The sequence below is a fragment of the Somniosus microcephalus genome, chromosome 6 (genome assembly GCF_052327205.1).
Source record: "Somniosus microcephalus isolate GS21.2 chromosome 6, FLI_Smic_1.0, whole genome shotgun sequence".
Classification (NCBI taxonomy): Eukaryota; Metazoa; Chordata; class Chondrichthyes; order Squaliformes; family Somniosidae; genus Somniosus; species Somniosus microcephalus.
The window spans coordinates 171466957-171485370 of record NC_140992.1 but is presented as its reverse complement, the minus strand read 5'-3'; positions in this window follow the sequence as shown (position 1 = coordinate 171485370).

Here is an 18414-nt window from a genome sequence, read left to right as displayed (position 1 = left end):
GTTTGACTTTGCGTCGAGTAGAAGTACTAACACAGCCAAGGGAATGAATGTTCATACTGGAGAGAGTGCACCCCTGACAGTGTACAGTAACATCCCATAATATCCAGTACTGCAGAGTGTAACCCTTACAGTGAACAGTAACATCGCATAATACCCAGTACTGCAGAGAGTGTAACCCTTACAATGTACAGCAACATCCCATAATACCCATTACTGGAGGGTGTGTAACCCTTACATTGTACAGTAACATCCCATAATACCCAGTACTGGAGAGAGTGTAACCCTTACAGTGAACAGTAACATCCCACAATACCCAGTACCGGAGGGAGTGTAACACTTACAGCGTACACTAACATCCCATCATACCCAGTACCGGAGGGAGTGTAACCCTTACAGTGTACAGCAACATCCCATTATATCCAGTACCGGAGAGAGTGTAAACCTTACAGTGTACAGCAACATCCCATAATATCCAGTACCGGAGAGAGTGTAAACCTTACAGTGTACAGCAACATCCCATAATACCCACTACTGGAGAGAGTGCAACCCTTAAAGGGTAGAGCAACATCCCGTAATACCCAGTACCGGAGAGAGTGTAACACTTACAGCGTACAGTAACATCCCATAATACCCAGTACTGGAGCAAGTGTAACCGTACAGTGTACAGCAACATCCCATAATACCCAGTACCGGAGAGAGTGTAACCCTTACAGTGTACAGCAACATTCCATAATACCCAATACTGGAGAGAGTGCAACCCTTAAAGGGTAGAGCAACATCGCCTAATACTCAGTACCGGTGAGAGTGTAACCCGTAGAGTGTACAGCAACATCCCATAATACACAATACTGGAGGCTATGTAACCCTTACATTGTAGAGCAACATCCCATAATACCCAGTACTGGAGAGTGTGTAACCCTCAGAGTGTACAGTAAAATCCCATAATAACCAGTACTGGAGCAAGTGTAACCTTATAGTGTATAGCAACATCCCATAATAGCCAGTACCGGAGAGAGTGTAACCCTTACAATGTACAGCAACATCCCATAATACCCATTACTGGAGGGTGTGTAACCCTTACAGTGTATAGTAACATCCCAAAATACCCAGTAGCGGAGAGAGTGTAACCCTTACATTGTATAGTAACATCCCAAAATACCCAGTAGCGGAGAGAGTGTAACCCTTACAGTTTACAGCAACATCCCATAATACCCAGTACTGGAGGGTGTGTAACCCTTACATTGTATGGCAACATCCCATAATAGCCAGTACTGGAGAGATTGCAACCCTTACAGTGTACAACAACACCCCATAATACCCAGTACTGGAGAGAGTGTAATCCTTTCAATGTACAGCAACAACCCATAATAACCAGACTGGAGAGATTGTAACACTTATGGCATATGGCAACATCCCACAATACCCAGACTGGAGAGATTGTAACCTTATGGCGTACAGCAACATCCCATAATAACCAGTACTGGAGAGCGTGTAATCCTAACAGTGTACAGCAACATCCCATAGTACCCATTACTGGAGAGAATGTAACCCTTACAGTGTAGAGCAGCATCCCATAATACCCAGTACTTGAGAGAGTGTAACCCTGACGGTGTACAGTAACATCCCATAATACGCAGTACTGGAGAGAGTGTAACACTTACAGAGTAGAGTAACATCCCATAATACCCAGTACTGGAGTGTAACCCTTAGAGTGTACAGTAACATCCCATAATACCCAGTACTGGAGAGAGTGTAACCATTACGGTGTACAGTAACATCCCATAATACCTAGCACTGGAGCGAGTGTAACCCTTACAATGTACAGTAACATCCCATAATACCCAGTACTGGAGAGAGTGTAACCATTACGGTGTACAGTAACATCCCATAATACCTAGCACTGGAGCGAGTGTAACCCTTACAATGTACAGTAACATCTCATAATACCAAGTACTGCAGAGAGTGTAACGCTTACACTGTACAGCAACATCCCATAATACCCAGTACTGGAGAGAGTGTAACTCTTAAAGTGTACAGCAACATCCCATAATACCCAGAACTGGAGACAGTGTAACCCTTACAGTGTACAGCAACATCCCATTGTAATGATATCAGCAAATAGAGATGGTATTTGCCTGTTTGATTATGATGCCTTACCAGCATGTTTGCATGTATTGATTGCTTGTGCCTGACCAGCCGAGGGCATGTGACCGAGACAAGCAAGGCAGTTTAGTTTAGTTTAGTTTCAGTTTCGTTCTAGATGCATCACTAGCATGATGTCTCCTGTAAATGCTGTATAAAGAGTTGAACAGACTTTAGATTAAAAGACATTCTCTTTCATAAATGTCTCGTCATTGAACCCACAAAGAAATCAATACATGGTGTCAGAAGTGATTGAAAGAGATGAATAGGAACACAAAACCTACCTGAACTCCACACTGGTGACCAAGTAAGGTTGAAAGACAAAACAAACACATGGACTCAGAAGGGAACTGTCCTGAGTGAAGTTCAACCAAGATCATACACCATTCAGACAGATGAGGGTGCTGTTCTGAGAAGAAATCGTCGAGATCTTCTCATGGGACCAGCCACAGCAGGTCAAGAGACTGATACTGTTGAACAACCTGATCACACAGCTGAGAACCAATCATCTGAGGCAACAACTCAGATTCAAGGACAATCAATCAGAAAATCCTCAAGACACATGAAGCCTCCTGAGAGACTCATTGAGCAAATTTAAGGACTATTGTTATAGAAGGAAGTAATGTTATCTTATTCTTTCTTCAAGTTCTAGTGTATTGACATATTTCATGTGAACACACAAAGCAAGGTTAAAAAACCTTGATCATGATAATGATAATGTAAGTTCATTAAGTGTTACAGTTAAAATGCAGATTAATACAAAGAAAACATGTTGTTAGTTAAAAGTAAAATACTTTTGTTTTAAGAAAAGGAGATATAATGATATCAGCAAATAGAGATGGTATTTGCCTGTTTGATTATGATGCCTTACCAGCATGTTGCATGTATTGATTGCTTGTGCCTGACCAGCAGAGGGCATGTAACCGAGACAAGAAAGGCAGTTTAGTTTAGTTTCAGTTTCGTTCTAGATGCATCACTAGCATGATGTCTCCTGTAAATGCTGTATAAAGAGTTGAACAGACTTTAGATTAAAAGACATTCTCTTTCATAAATGTCTCGTCATTGAACCCACAAAGAAATCAATACACCCATAATACCCTGTACTGGAGAGAGTGTAACCCTTACAGTGTACAGCAACATCCCATAATACCCAGAACTGGAGAGAGTGTAAACCTTATGGTGTACAGTAACATCCCATAATACCTAGCACTGGAGCGAGTGTAACCCTTAGGGGGACAGTAACATCCCATAATACCCAGTACTGGAGAGAGTGTAACCCTTACAATGTACAGTAACATCCCATAACACCCAGTACTGGAGATAGTGTAACCCTTACAGTGTACAGCAACATCCCATAATACCCAGTACGGGAGAGATGGTAACCCTTATGTTGTATGGCAACATCCCATAATACGCAGTACTGGAGAGAGTGTAACCCTTACAGTGTAAAGCAACATCCCATAACACCCAGTACTGGAGAGAGTGTAGCCTTTACAGTGTACAGCAACATCCCATAATACCCAGTACGGGAGAGATGGTAACACTTATGGTGTACGGCAACACCCCATAATACCCAGACTGGAGAGATTGTAACCCTTATGGCGTACAGCAACATCCCATAATACCCAGTACTGGAGAGTGTAAACCTTACAGTGTACAGCAACATCCCATAATACCAAGTACCGGAGGGTGTGTAACCCTTATATTGTACAGCAACATGCCAAAATACCCAGTACTGGAGAGAGTGTAACTGTTACAGTGGACAGCAACATCCCATAATACCAAGTACTGGAGGGTGTGTAACCCTTATATTGTACAGCAACATGCCAAAATACCCAGTACTGGAGAGAGTGTAACCCTCACAGTGTAGAGCAGTATCCCATAATACCCAGTACTGGAGAGAGTGTAACCCTCACAGTGTAGAGCAGTATCCCATAATACCCAGTACTGGAGAGATGGTAACCCATAGATACATAGAAGATAGCAGCAGGAGTAGGCCATTCGGCCCATCGAGCCTGCTCCACCATTCAGTGAGATCATGGCTGATCATCCAAATTCAGTACCCTGTCCCTGCTTTCTCCCCATATCCCTTGATCCCTTTAGCCTTAAGAAATATATCTAACTCTGTCTTGAATATATTTAATGAATTGGCCTCTAGTGCCTTCTGTGGTAGAGAATTCCACAGATTCACCACTCTCTGGGTGAAGAAATTCCTCCTAATCTCAGTCCTAAATGGCTTACCCACTATCCTTAGGCTGTGACCCCTGGTTCTGGACTCCCTGACCATCAGGAACATCCTTCCTGCATCTAGTCTGTCTAGTCCTGTTAGAATTTTATAAGTATTAATGAGATCCCCTCTCATTCTTCTAAACTCCAGCGAGTACAAGCCCAATTGACCCTATCTCTCCTCATACGTCATTCCTGCCATCCCAGGTATCAGCCTGGTGAATCTTCGCTGCACTCCCTCCATGGCAAAAACATCCTTCCTCAGATAAGGTGACCAAAACTGCACACAATACTCAAGATGTGGTCTCACCAAGGCCCTGTACAACTGCAGCAAGACATCCTTGTTCCTGTACTCAAACCCTCTCGCTACAAAGGCCAACATACCATTTGCCTTCTTAACCGCCTGCTGCACCTGCATGCTTACCTTCAGCGACTGGTGCACAAGGACACCCAGGTCTCGTTGCACTTCCCCTTCTCCCAATCTATTGCCATTCAGATAATAATCTGCCTTCCTGTTTTTGCCACCAAAGTGGATAACCTCACATTTATCCACGTTATATTGCATCTGCCATGCTTCTGCCCAATCACCCAACCTGTCCAAATCATACTGGAGTTTCTCAGCATCTTCCTCACAGCACACATGGCCACCCAGCTTTGTGTCGTCTGCAAACTTGGAGATATTACATATAGTTCCCTTGTCTAGATCATTATGGCCCAGAAATTCGGGTCCCAACGCATGAGTATGCACGGGTACTCACGCGTGGACCCGATCGAAGTGCCGGTTTTTTGCATGCACTACGCGTGCGCGGGAAACCAGCACTTCGATCCTCTGAACGAAGGGGTTCAGAGGTCGAAAGCGTGCGCGCGGGAGTCTGCGCGTGCGCATTGAACTTCCTTTTTTTTTACAGGTTTTTCCGTGCGTGAAGGCCTCTACATTTTACACATTTAAAAACCAGGCGTAAGGACTTCATTTTAAAAGGTAAGTGGTCAATTAATTAAAATTAGAAAATTTTTTCCACAGGTTTATTATTTTTAAATACTTTAAAGTAAGGTAAGTGTATTTTTAGCCCCGTTTATTTATAAAATTATTTTTTTCAAAAATTTTAATTATTGTTTAAAATAGTTATTTAATGTTATTTATGGTTTATTTAATAAGTGTATTTAAAAAAAAAATTATTTGAAGATTAAGTACTGTTTTGGGGGCTGGAGTTTTCATGAGTTTGACAGTTCATTCTGTCAATCTCATGAATGAGGTTTTCCCTCCTCCAATTGGTTGCCCATGGCTCACGTGATCCCAGCGGACGCATCGCACTAACTATGCTGCTGGATCACGCAAGCACAGCGCGCCGGGAGCTGGACTGGGCCACAGAGAGGAAATCCACGCAGGCCCAGGCCTCAACTGCCGGCGCGCTAGGTAAGTGTAGGTCGGGGGCTTGCACCCGCAGGAAGCCCCCGACCCGAATTTCTGGGCCATTGTGAATAGCTGGGGTCCTAGGACCGATCCCTGCGGTACCCCACTAGTCACTGCCTGCCACTCGGAAAAAGGCCCGTTTGTTCCAACTCTTTGCTTTCTGTCTGCCAACCAGTTCTCTATCCAAGTCAATACCTTGCCCCCAATCCCATGTGCCTTAACTTTACACACTAATCTCTTATGCAGGACCTTATCGAAAGCCTTCTGAAAGTCCAAATACACCACATCCACTGGTTCTCCCTTATCTATTTTACCAGTTACATCCTCAAAAAATTCCAGTAGATTAGTCAAGCACAATTTACCTTTTCTAAATCCATGTTGACTTCGTCCGATCCTATCACTGTTTTCCAAGTGCTCTGCTATTAGATCTTTTATAATGGACTCTAGCATTTTCTCCACTACCGATGTCAGGCTTACCAGTCTATAATTCCTCGTTTTCTCTCTACCACCTTTTTGAATAGTGGGGTTACATTAGCTACCCTCCAATCCATGGGTACTGTTCCAGAGTCTATCGAATTTTGGAAGATGACCAGCAATGCATCTACTATTTCTAGGATCACTTCCTTAAGTACCCTATGATGTAGATTATCTGGCGCTGCGGATTTATCGGCCTTCAATCCCGTCAATTTCCCTAACACCATTTCCCTACAAATACTGATTTCATTCAGTTCCTCCCTCTCCTTAGAACCAATGTTCCCCGACATCTCTGGGAGGTTATTTGTGTCCTCCTTTGTGAAGACAGAACCAAAGTATGTGTTTAATTGGTCTGCTATTTCTTTGTTCCCCATTATAAGTTCCCCTGATTCTGACTGCAAGGGACCTACGCTTGACTTCACCAATCTTTTTCACTTCACATATCTATAAAAGCTTTTACAGTCAGTTTTTATGTTCCCTGAATACTTACTCTCATACTCTATTTTCTCCTTCTTAATTAATCCGTTTGTCCTCCTTTGTTGAATCCTAAACAGCTCCCAATCCTCAGGATAACTGCTTTTTCTGGCCAATTTATATGCCCTCTCCTTGGATTTATGCTATCACTAATTTCCCTTGTTAGCCACAGTTGAGTCACCTTTTTTGTTTTATTTTTATGCCAAACTGGGATGAACAAATTTTGTAGTTCATCAATGTGATCTTTGAATGTTTGCCATTGCCTATCCACCATCAACCCTTTGAGTGACATTCCCCAATCAATCCTACCCAACTCGCGCCTCATACCATCGTAGTTTCCTTTATTTAAATTCAGGACCCTAGTCTCTGATTCAACTACTTCTCTCTCAATCTTAATGAAGAATTCTATCATATTATGATCACACCGACCCAAGGGGCCTCGCACAACAAGATTGCTAATTAATCCTTCCTCATTACATAATACCCAGTCTAAGATGGCCTGATCTCTAGTTGGTTCCTCGACATATTGGTCCAGGAAACCATCCCGTATACACTCCAGGAATTCCTCCTCTACAGTATGGTTACTAATTTGGTTAGCCCAATCTATATGTAGATTAAAGTCACCCATGATAATTGCTGTGCCCTTATTGCACGCTTCTCTAATTTCCCTTTTAATGCCATCCCCAACCTCCGCTTTACTGTTTGGAGGTCTATATACCACTCCCACTAACGTTTTCTGCCCCATGGTATTTCTCAGTTCTACCCATACAGATTCCACATCATCAGAGCTAATATCCTTCCTTACAATTGTGTTAATCCCCTCTTTAACTAGCATTGCAACTGCACCTCCTTTTCCTTTTTGCCTATCTTTCCTGAATATTGAATACCCCTGGATGTTGAGTTCCCAGCCTTGGCCACCCTGGAGCCATGTTTCCGTAATCCCAATAACATCATATTCGTTTACCTCTATTTGCGCAGCTAATTCATCCACCTTATTACGAATGTTCCTCGCATTAAGACACAAAACCTTCAGGCTTGTTTTTTTAATGCCCTTAGGCCTTTTGGAATTATTATTTACTGTGGCCATGTTTGATTTAAACCCTTGATTTCGCTGACTGCCACCTTTGTTTTTCTGCTTCCTGTCTTTTGCTTCTATCCTTGTTTCCCTTGCCTCTGTCTCCCTGCTCAGGTTCCCAACCCCCTGCCATTTTAGTTTAAATCATCCCCCAGAGCACTAGCAAACACTTCCCCTAGGACATTGGCCCCGCTCCTGCCCAGCTGCAAACCATCCGGTTTGTACTGGTCCCACCTCCCCCCGACCAGTTCCAATGTCCCAGAAATTTGAATCCCTCCCCCTTGCACCATTCCTCCAGCCACGTATTCATCTGAAATATCCTTCTATTTCTACTCTGACTAGCACGTGGCACTGGTAACAATCCTGAGATAACTACCTTTGAGTACCCTTATGGCATATGGCAAAATCCCATAATACCCAGCACTGAAGAGATTGTAACCCTTTCAATGTACAGCAACAACCCATAATACCCAGACTGGAGAGATTGTAACCCGTATGGCGTACAGCAACATCCCATAATACCCAGTACTGGAGAGCGTGTAACACATACAGTGTACAGAAACATCCCATAATCCCCAGTACTGGAGTGAGTGTAATCCTTACAGTGTATAGTAACATCCCATAATACCCAGTAGTGGAGAGACTGTAACCCTTACAGTGTACAGTAACATCCCATAATACCCAGTACTGGAGAGAGTGTAACACTTACAGCGTAGAGCAGCATCCCATAATACCCAGTACCAGAGAGAGTGTACACCCTACAGTGTACAGTAACATCACATAATACCCATTACTGGAGAGAGTGTAACCCTTACAGTGTAGAGCAGCATCCCATAATACCCAGTACCAGAGAGAGTGTAACACTTACTGTGTACAGCAACATCCCATAATACCCAGTACTGGAGAGACTGTAACCCCTACAGTGTACAGTAACATCCCATAATACCCAGTACTGGAGAGAGTGTAACCCTTGCAGTGTACAGTAACATCCCGTAATACCATGTACTGGAGACAGTGTAAACCTTATGGTGTACAGTAACATCCCATAATACCAAGTACTGCAGAGAGTGTAACTCTTACAGTGTACAGCAACATCCCATAATACCCAGTACTGGAGAGATGGTAACCCTTATGGCGTACGGCAACATCCCATAATACCAAGTACTGAAGAGGTTGTAACACTTTCAATGTACAGTAACATTACATAATACACAGTACTTGAGCGACTGTAATCCTTACAGTGTACAGTAACATCCCATAATACCCAGTACCGGACAGAGTGTAACCCTGACGGTGTACAGTAACATCCCATAATACCCAGTTGTGGAGACAATGTAACCCTTACGGTGTGCATTAACATCTCATAAAACCCAGTACTGGAGAGAGTGTAATCCTTGTGGTGTACAGTAACATCACATAATACCCAGTACCGGCGAGAGTGTAACCCTTACACTGTACAGCAACATCCCATAATACCCAGTACTGGAGGGTGTGTAACCCTTACATTGTACAGCAACATCGCATAATACCCAGTGCCAGAGAGAGTGTAATCCTTACAGTGTACAGCAACATCCCATAATACCCAGTACTGGAGGGTGTGTAACCCTTACCTTTTACAGCAACCTCCCATAATACCCAGTACTGGAGAGAGTGTAACCCTTACAGTGTACAGCAACATCCCATAATACCCAGAACTGGAGACAGTGTAACCCTTAAAGTGTACAGCAACATCCCATAATACCCAGTACTGGAGGGTGTGTAACCCTTAAAGTGTATGGCAACATCCCAAAATACACAGTACTGGAGAGAGTGTAACCGTTACAGTGTACAGCAACATCCCATAATACCCAGTAGCAGAGAGAGTGTAACCCTTACAGTGTACAGTAACATCCCATAATACCCAGTAGCAGAGAGAGTGTAACCCTTACAGTGTACAGTAACATCCCATAATACCCAGTAGCAGAGAGAGTGTAACCCTTACAGTGTACAGCAACATCTCATAATACCCAGTACTGGAGAGAATGTAATCCTTACAGTGTAGAGCAGCATCCCATAATAACCAGTACTTGAGAGTATGTAACCTTTACGGTGTACATTAACATCCCATAATAGCCAGTACTGGAGTGTAACCCTTAGAGTGTACAGTAACATTCTATAATACACAGTACTTGAGAGAGTGTAACCCTTACAGTGTACAGTGACATCCCATAATACCCAGTAATAGAGAGAGTGTAAACCTTACAGTGTACAGCAACATCCCATAATACCCAGTACTGGAGAGAGTGTAACTCTTGCAATGTACAGCAACATCGTATAATACCCAGTACTGGAGGCTATGTAACCCTTACACTGTACAGTAACATCCCAAAATACCCAGTGCTGGAGAGAGTGTAAACCTTACAGTGTACAGCAACATCCCATATTACCCAGTAGTGGAGACAGTGTAACCCTTACAGTGTACAGCAACATCCCATAATACCCAGTACTGGAGAGATGGTAACCCTATGGCGTACGGCAACATCCCATAATACCAATATAATAGCTAAATACTGCGGATGCTGGAAATCTGAAATAACAACAGAAAATGCTGGAAATACTCAGCAGGCCAGGCAGCATCCGTGGAGAGAGAAACAGAGTTAACGTTTCAGGTCTGGGACCCTTCATCAGAACTGGAAAAAGCTGGAGATGTAACAGATATTAAGCAGGTGCAGAGACAACGGGTGGCGGCGAGGGGGTTTAGGAGGGGAGGAAGGAATAGAAAGAATACCCTGTACTTTTGTAAGAGGCAGGAAAGATAAAATGTTGCAAATGGGAATGGCAAAAATCGTACTGCATGAAAAATGGGGGCAGGGATAATTATCTGAAATTGTTGAACTCAATGTTGAGTCCGGCAGGCTGCAAAGTGCCCAATCGAAAGATGAGCTGCTGTTCCTCGAGCTTACGTTGAGCTTCATTGGAATAATGCAATAGCCCGAGGACAGAGAGATCAGAGTGGGAGTGAAGCGGTGAATTAAAGTGACAGGCGACCGGAAGCTCAGGGTCACCCTTACGGACTGAATGGAGGTGTTCCGCAAAGTGGTCGCCCAATCTGTGTTTGGTCTCCCCAATGTAGAGGAGACCACATTGTGAGCAGCGAATACAGTATATTAAATTACAAGAAGTAGAAGTAAATCACTGTTTCACCTGGAAAGGGTGTTTGGGGCCCTGGACAGTAGGAAGGGAGGAGGTAAAAGGGCATGTGTTGCATCTCCTGCGCTTGCACGGGAAGGTGCCAGCCATTCTCCTCCACTGTCAACCCTTTGAGTGCCATTCCCCTTAATTTTGCATGCTAATCTCTTATGTGGGACCTTATCGAAAGCCTTCTGAAAGTCCAAATACACCACATCCACTGGTTCTCCCTTATCTATTTTACCAGTTACATCCTCAAAAAATTCCAGTAGATTAGTCAAGCACAATTTACCTTTTCTAAATCCATGTTGACTTCGTCCGATCCTGTCACTGTTTTCCAAGTGCTCTGCTATTAGATCTTTTATAATGGACTCTAGCATTTTCTCCACTACCGATGTCAGGCTTACCAGTCTATAATTCCCCGTTTTCTCTCTACCATCTTTTTGAATAGTGGTGTAACATTAGCTACCCTCCAATCCATGGGTACTGTTCCAGAGTCTATCGAATTTTGGAAGATGACCAGCAATGCATCTGCTATTTCTAGGATCACTTCCTTAAGTACCCTATGATGTAGATTATCTGGCGCTGCAGATTTATCGGCCTTCAATCCTGTCAATTTCCCTAACACCATTTCCCTACAAATACTGATAATCTTAATGGCAAGAAACTGGAAAGTACTGAAGTACAAAGGGATCTGGGGGCCCTGGTGCACGAAACTCAAAAGGTTAGTGTGCAGGTGCAGCAAGTGATTAAGAAGGCCAATGGAATGTTGGCTTTCATTGCTAGGGGGATAGAATATAAAAATAGGGAGGTATTGCTTCAGTTGTACAAGGTATTGGTGAGACCGCACCTGGAATATTGCGTACAGTTTTGGTGTCCATACTTAAAGAAAGGACATACTTGCTCTCGAGTCAGTGCAAAGAAGGTTCACTCGGTTAATCCCGGGGATGAGGGGATGGACATATGAGGAGAGGTTGAGTAGATTGGGACTCTACTCATTGGAGTTCAGAAGAATGAGAGGCGATCTTATTGAAACATATAAGATTGTGAAGGGGTTGGATCGGGTGGATGCAGGGAAGATGTTCCCGATGATGGGTGAAACTAGAACTAGGGGGCATAGCCTTAGAATAAGGGGCTGCTCTTTCAAAACTGAGATGAGGAGGAACTACTTCACTCAGAGGGTGGTAGGTCCATGGAATATGTTGCCCCAAAAAGCTGTAGAAGCTACATCATTACATAAATTTAAAACAGAAATAGACAGTTTCCTAGAAGTAAAGGGAATTAAGGGTTACGGGGAGCGGGCAGGAATTTGGACATGAGTCTAGGTTTGGATCGGTCATGGCCCTGTGGGTAGCGGAGCGGGCCCAGGGGCCGTGTAGCCTGATCCTGCTCCTATTTCGTGTGTCTAATTCTGTTAGATTCAGGAGATGGTTCTGTGACAGTGGATTGGCAGTTAGGATCAGATCAGCCATGATCTTATTGAATGGCGGAGCAGGCTCGAGGGGCCGATTGGCCTACTCCTGCTCCACAGACAGTATTCAAGGAGGAGGTTGGTGATCAGCTGGTTGGTTGGTTTTCTTCCTTCTCTTCTCTTTTATACCTTTACGTTGGTAAGTCCTATTGAATAGTGGTGTGATATTATCATATATATCTGGGCAGGGTCTTCATAACTAATAATAAGAAATTTAATTAATTATATAGAATGGAGCAGGTGATGTGTTACTGTTGTGAGATGTGGGAGCCGGTGAACCCCATTGAGGCTCACGGTGATTACATCTGCGACAAGTGTTTGCTGCTAGAGGAACTCAAGTTCCATGTTATGGAGCTTGAGACCGAGCTGCAGACACTGCGACACATCAGGGAGGGGGAGAAGTTCCTGGACTCTATGTTTCAGGAGATGGTCACACCTATGAAGTTAATTACTGCAGATGTAGTCCGTGGTCAGGGACAGGACGTGTGACTACGAGTGAGGAAGGTACAGGGATCCAGGATGTAGTGTTGAAGGAGATGCAGCCCTTGTTCTTGTCCAGCAGGATCGAGGTTCTTACTCCCTGTGAGGGCGGGAGCGGGGACTGCAGGGAGGATGAGCAACCTGGCCACAGCACTGTGGTACAGGGGGCCATTCAAGTGGAGGGAGTAAAAAGAAATGTTGTAGTGGTAGGGGATAGTATCATTAGGGGGATAGATAGGGTTCTCTGCAGTCAAGAGCGGGAGTCCCGAAGGCTGTGTTGCCTGCCCGGTGCCAGGGTTAAGGACATCTCTTCTGGGCTGGAAAGGAACTTGGAGTGGGAGGGGGAGGATCCAGTTGTCGTGGTCCATGTTGGTACAAATGACGTAGATAGGACAAGGAAGACGGTTCTGTTAAAGGAGTATGAGCAGCTAGGGGTCAAATTAAAAAACAGAACCTCAAGGGTAATAATCTCTGGGTTATTACCTGAGCCACGAGCGAATTTGGCTAGGATAAATAAAATTAAAGAGTTAAATGCGTGGCTCAAAGACTGGTGTGGGAGAAATGGGTTTTGCTTCTTGGGACACTGGCACCAGTACTGGGACAGGAGGGAGCTGTTCTGTTGGGACAGACTCCACTTGGCCAGTGCTGGGACTAGAGTCCTGGCGAATCATATAACTAGGGCTGTAGAGAGGGCTTTAAACTAATTAGTGGGGGGGAGGTTTCTAGAGAGCAAATAATAGAAATGACAACAGAGAAGGTCATAGACTTAGGTAGCAGTGGGGGAATAAAAAACAGAATGTGTCAGGAAGGGACAGAAGGTATGGAGTAAAAAGTAAAGTACTAAAAAGGGAAAAAACAGGAACTAAGTGTTACAAAACATATTTGAAAGTTCTTTATCTGAATGCACGTAGCATTCATAACAAAATGAATGAGTTAACGGCACAAATAATGACATATGGGTATGATCTTGTGGCCATTACAGAAACATGGCTGCAGGGTGACCATGACTGGGAATTAAACATACCAGGTTATTTAACAATCAGGAAGGACAGGCAGGAAGGGAGAGGAGGTGGGGTGGCTATGTTAATAAAGGAAGGAATCACTATAATACAGAGAAATGATATTGGGTCAAAGGAGCAGGATAGTGAAACAGTTTGGGTGGAGATAAGGAATAATAAGGGGAAAAAAACACTAGTGGGTGTAGTCTATAGGCCTCCGAACAGTTGCAACTCTGTTGGACGGAGTATTAATCAGGAAATAGTTGAGGCTTGTAATAAGGGAACAGCTATAATTATGGGGGATTTTAATTATCATATTAACTGGACAAATCAAATTGGGCAGAGCAGCCTTGAGGATGAGTTCATTGAATGTATTAGGGGTGGGTTTCTTGAGCAGTATGTAAGTGAACCGACCAGGGGGCAAGCAACCTTAGATTTGGTCCTGTGTAATGAGACAGGAATAATTAAAAATGTCCTAGTAAAGGATCCCCTTGGAATGAGTGACCATAACATGGTTGAGTTCCATATTCAATTAGAGGGTGAGAAGGTTGGATCTCAAACAAGCGTGCTGGGCTTGAATAAAGGAGACTATGAAGGTATGAGAGCGGAATTAATTAGAGTGGACTGGGAAAATAGATTAAAGGGTAAGACGGTACATGATCAGTGGTGTACATTTAAGGAGTTATTTTACAACTTCCAAAAAATATATATTCCACTGAGAAGAAAAGGGTGTAAAAGAAAAGATAGCCATCCGTGGCTAAGTAAAGTAATTAAGGATAGTATCCAACTAAAAACAAGGGCATATAAGGCAGCCAAATCTAGTGGGAGGATGGAAGATTGGGAAGTCTTTAAAAGACAGCAAAAAATAACTAAAAGATTGATTAAGAAAGGGAAGATAGATTATGAAAGTAAATTAGCAAAAAATATAAAAACAGACAGTAAAAGTTTCTATAGTTATGTAAAAAGAAAAAGGGTGGCTAAAGTAAATGTTGGTCCCTTAGAGGATGAGACCGGGAAATTAATGGTGGGAAACATGGAGATGGCAAAAACACTGAACAATTATTTTGTATCAGTCTTTACAGTAGAGGACACTAAGAAAATCCCAACACTGGACAAACAGGGGGCTCTATGGGGGGAGGAACTAAATACGATTAAAATCACTAAGGAAGTGGTACTTGGTAAAATAATGGGACTCAAGGCGGATAAATCCCCTGGACCTGATGGCTTGCATCCTAGGGTCTTGAGGGAAGTAGCGGTAGGGATTGTGGATGCATTGGTAATAATTTTCCAAAACTCACTGGACTCAGCAAAGGTCCCGGCAGATTGGAAAACTGCTAATGTAACACCCTTATTTAAAAAGGGTAGTAGGCAGAAGGCTGGAAACTATAGACCTGTTAGCCTAACATCTGTGGTTGGTAAAATGTTAGAGTCCATTATTAAGGAGACAGTAACGGGACATTTGGATAAACATAATTTAATAGGACAAACTCAGCATGGTTTCATGAAGGGGAAGTCATGTTTGACAAATTTGCTTGAGTTTTTTGAGGAAGTAACATACAGGGTGGATAAAGGGGAACCAGTGGACGTAGTGTATTTAGACTTCCAAAAGGCATTTGACAAGGTGCCACACAAAAGATTATTGCTCAAGATAAAAAATCACGGGATTGGGGGTAATATTCTGGCGTGGGTGGAGGATTGGCTCTCTAACAGAAAGCAGAGAGTTGGGATAAATGGTTCGTTCTCAGATTGGCAACCAGTAACTAGTGGTGTTCCGCAGGGGTCAGTGCTGGGTCCCCAACTCTTTACAATCTATATTAACGATTTGGAGGAGGGGACCGAGTGTAACATATCAAAGTTTACAGATGATACAAAGATGGGACGGAAAGTAGTGAGTGAGGAGGACATAAAAAACCTGCAAAGGGACATAGACAGGCTAAGTAAGTGGGCAGAGATTTGGCAGATGGAATACAATACTGGAAAGTGTGAGGTTATGCACTTTGGCAGGAAAAATCATAGAGCAAGTTATTATCTTAATGGCAAGAAACTGGAAAGTACTGTAGTACAAAGGGATCTGGGGGTCCTGGTGCACGAAACTCAAAAAGTTAGTATGCAGGTGCAGCAAGTGATTAAGAAGGCCAATGGAATGTTGGCTTTTATTGCTAGGGGGATGGAATATAAAAACAGGGAGGTATTGCTGCAGTTGTACAAGGTATTGGTGAGACCGCACCTGGAATACTGCATACAGTTTTGGTGTCCATACTTAAGAAAAGACATACTTGCTCTCTAGTCAGTACAAAGAAGGTTCACTCGGTTAATCCCGGGCATGAGGGGGTGGTCATATGAGGAGAGGTTGAGTAGATTGGGACTCTACTCATTGGAGTTCAGAAGAATGAGAGGCGATCTTATTGAAACATATAAGATTGTGAAGGGGCTTGATCGGGTGGATGCGGTGAGGATGTTCCCAATGATGGGTAAAACTAGAACTAGGGAGCATAATCTTAAAATAAGGGGCTGCTCATTCAAAACTGAGATGAGGAGAAACTTCTTCACTCAGAGGGTGGTAGGTTTGTGGAATTTGCTGCCCCAGAAAGCTGTGGAAGCTACATCATTAAATAAATTTAAAACAGAAATAGATAGTTTCCTAGAAGTAAAGGGAATTAAGGGTTACGGGGAGCGGGCAGGAAATTGGACATGAGTCTAGGTTCGGAATGGTCATGGCCCTGTGTGTAGTGGAGTGGGCCCAGGGGCCGTGTAGCCTTGTTCTGCTCCTACTGTGTTCTAATTCTGTGTTAGATTTCAGGAGATGGTTTTATTCCTGTTCCTGGCTGGGGTGGAGATCGCCTTTACAGAAGGTAAGTACTGTAGAAAATATAGGGACAGAGTGATCTCCTGGAAGAATTTCGATCGCCTAGATGGGTCGGAGAGGAATTTCCCAGATTTTTTTCTCCCAAATTGGCCATTGGGTCTTTATCTGGTTTTTCGCCTCTCCCGGGAGATCACATGGGTTCGGGTGGATGCAGAGTGATAGAAGATTTGAGGTTAGGATCAGATCAGCCATGATCTTATTGAATGGTGGAGCAGGCTCGAGGGGCCGATTGGCCTACTCCTGCTCCTATTTCTTATGTTCTTATGTTCTTATTTCTTATGTTCTTATGTCCAAATACACCACATCCACTGGTTCTCCCTTATCTATTTTACCAGTTACATCCTCAAAAATTCCAGTGGATTAGTCAAGCATGATTTACCTTTTGTAAATCAATGTTGACTTTGTCCGATCCTGTCACTGCTTTCCAAGTGCTCTGCTATTACATCTTTTATAATGGACTCTAGCATTTTCCCCACTACCGATGTCAGGCTTACCGGTCTATAATTCCCCGTTTTTTCTCTACCACCTTTTTTGAATAGTGGGGTAAAATTAGCTACCCTCCAATCCATGGGTACTGTTCCAGAGTCTATTGAGTTCTGAAAGATGATCAGTAATGCACCTATTATTTGTAGGGCCACTTCCTTAAGTACCCTGGGATGTAGATTATCAGGCCCTGGGGATTTATCGGCCTTCAGTCCCATCAATTTTCCTAACACGATTTCCCTACAAATACTGATTTCTTTCAGTTCCACCCTTTCATCAGACCCTATGTTCCCCAGCATCTCTGGGAGGTTATTTGTGTCCTCCTTTGTGAAGACAGAGCCAAAATATGTATTTAGTCGGTATGCCATTTCTTTGTTCCCCATTATAAATTCCCCTGATTCTGACTGCAAGGGACCTATGCTTGACTTCACCAATCTTTTTCTCTTCACATATCTATAAAAGCTTTTACAGTCAGTTTTTATGTTCCCTGCAAGCTTACTCTCATATTCTATTTTCCCTTTCTTAATTAATCCCTTTGTCCTCCTTTGTTGAATCCTAAACTGTTCCCAATCCTCAGGATTATTGCTTTTTCTGGCCAATTTATATGTGCTCTCCTTGGGTCTTATGCTATCCCTAATTTCTCTCGTTAGCCACGGTTGAGTCACCTTTTTTGTTTTATTTTTATGCCAAACTGTGATGAACAAATTCTGTAGCTCATCCATTCGGTCTTTGAATGTTTGCCATTGCCTATCCACCATCAACCCTTTGAGTGCCATTCACCAATCAATCCTACCCAACTTGCTCCTCAGACCATCGTAGTTTCCTTTATTTAAATTGAGGACCCTAGTCTCTGAGTCAATTACTTCATTCTCCATCTTAATGAAGAATTCGATCATATTATGATCGCTCCGACCCAAGTGGCCCCGTACAACAAGATTGCTAATTAATCCTTTCTCATTACATAATACCCAGCCAAAGATGGCCTGATCTCTAGTTGGTTCCTCGACATATTGGTCCAGGAAACCATCCCGTAAACACTCCAGGAATTCCTCCTCCACAGTATTGTTACTAATTTGATTGGCCCAATCTATATGTAGATTAAAGTCACCCATGATGACTGCTGTGCCCTTATTGCACGCTTCTTTA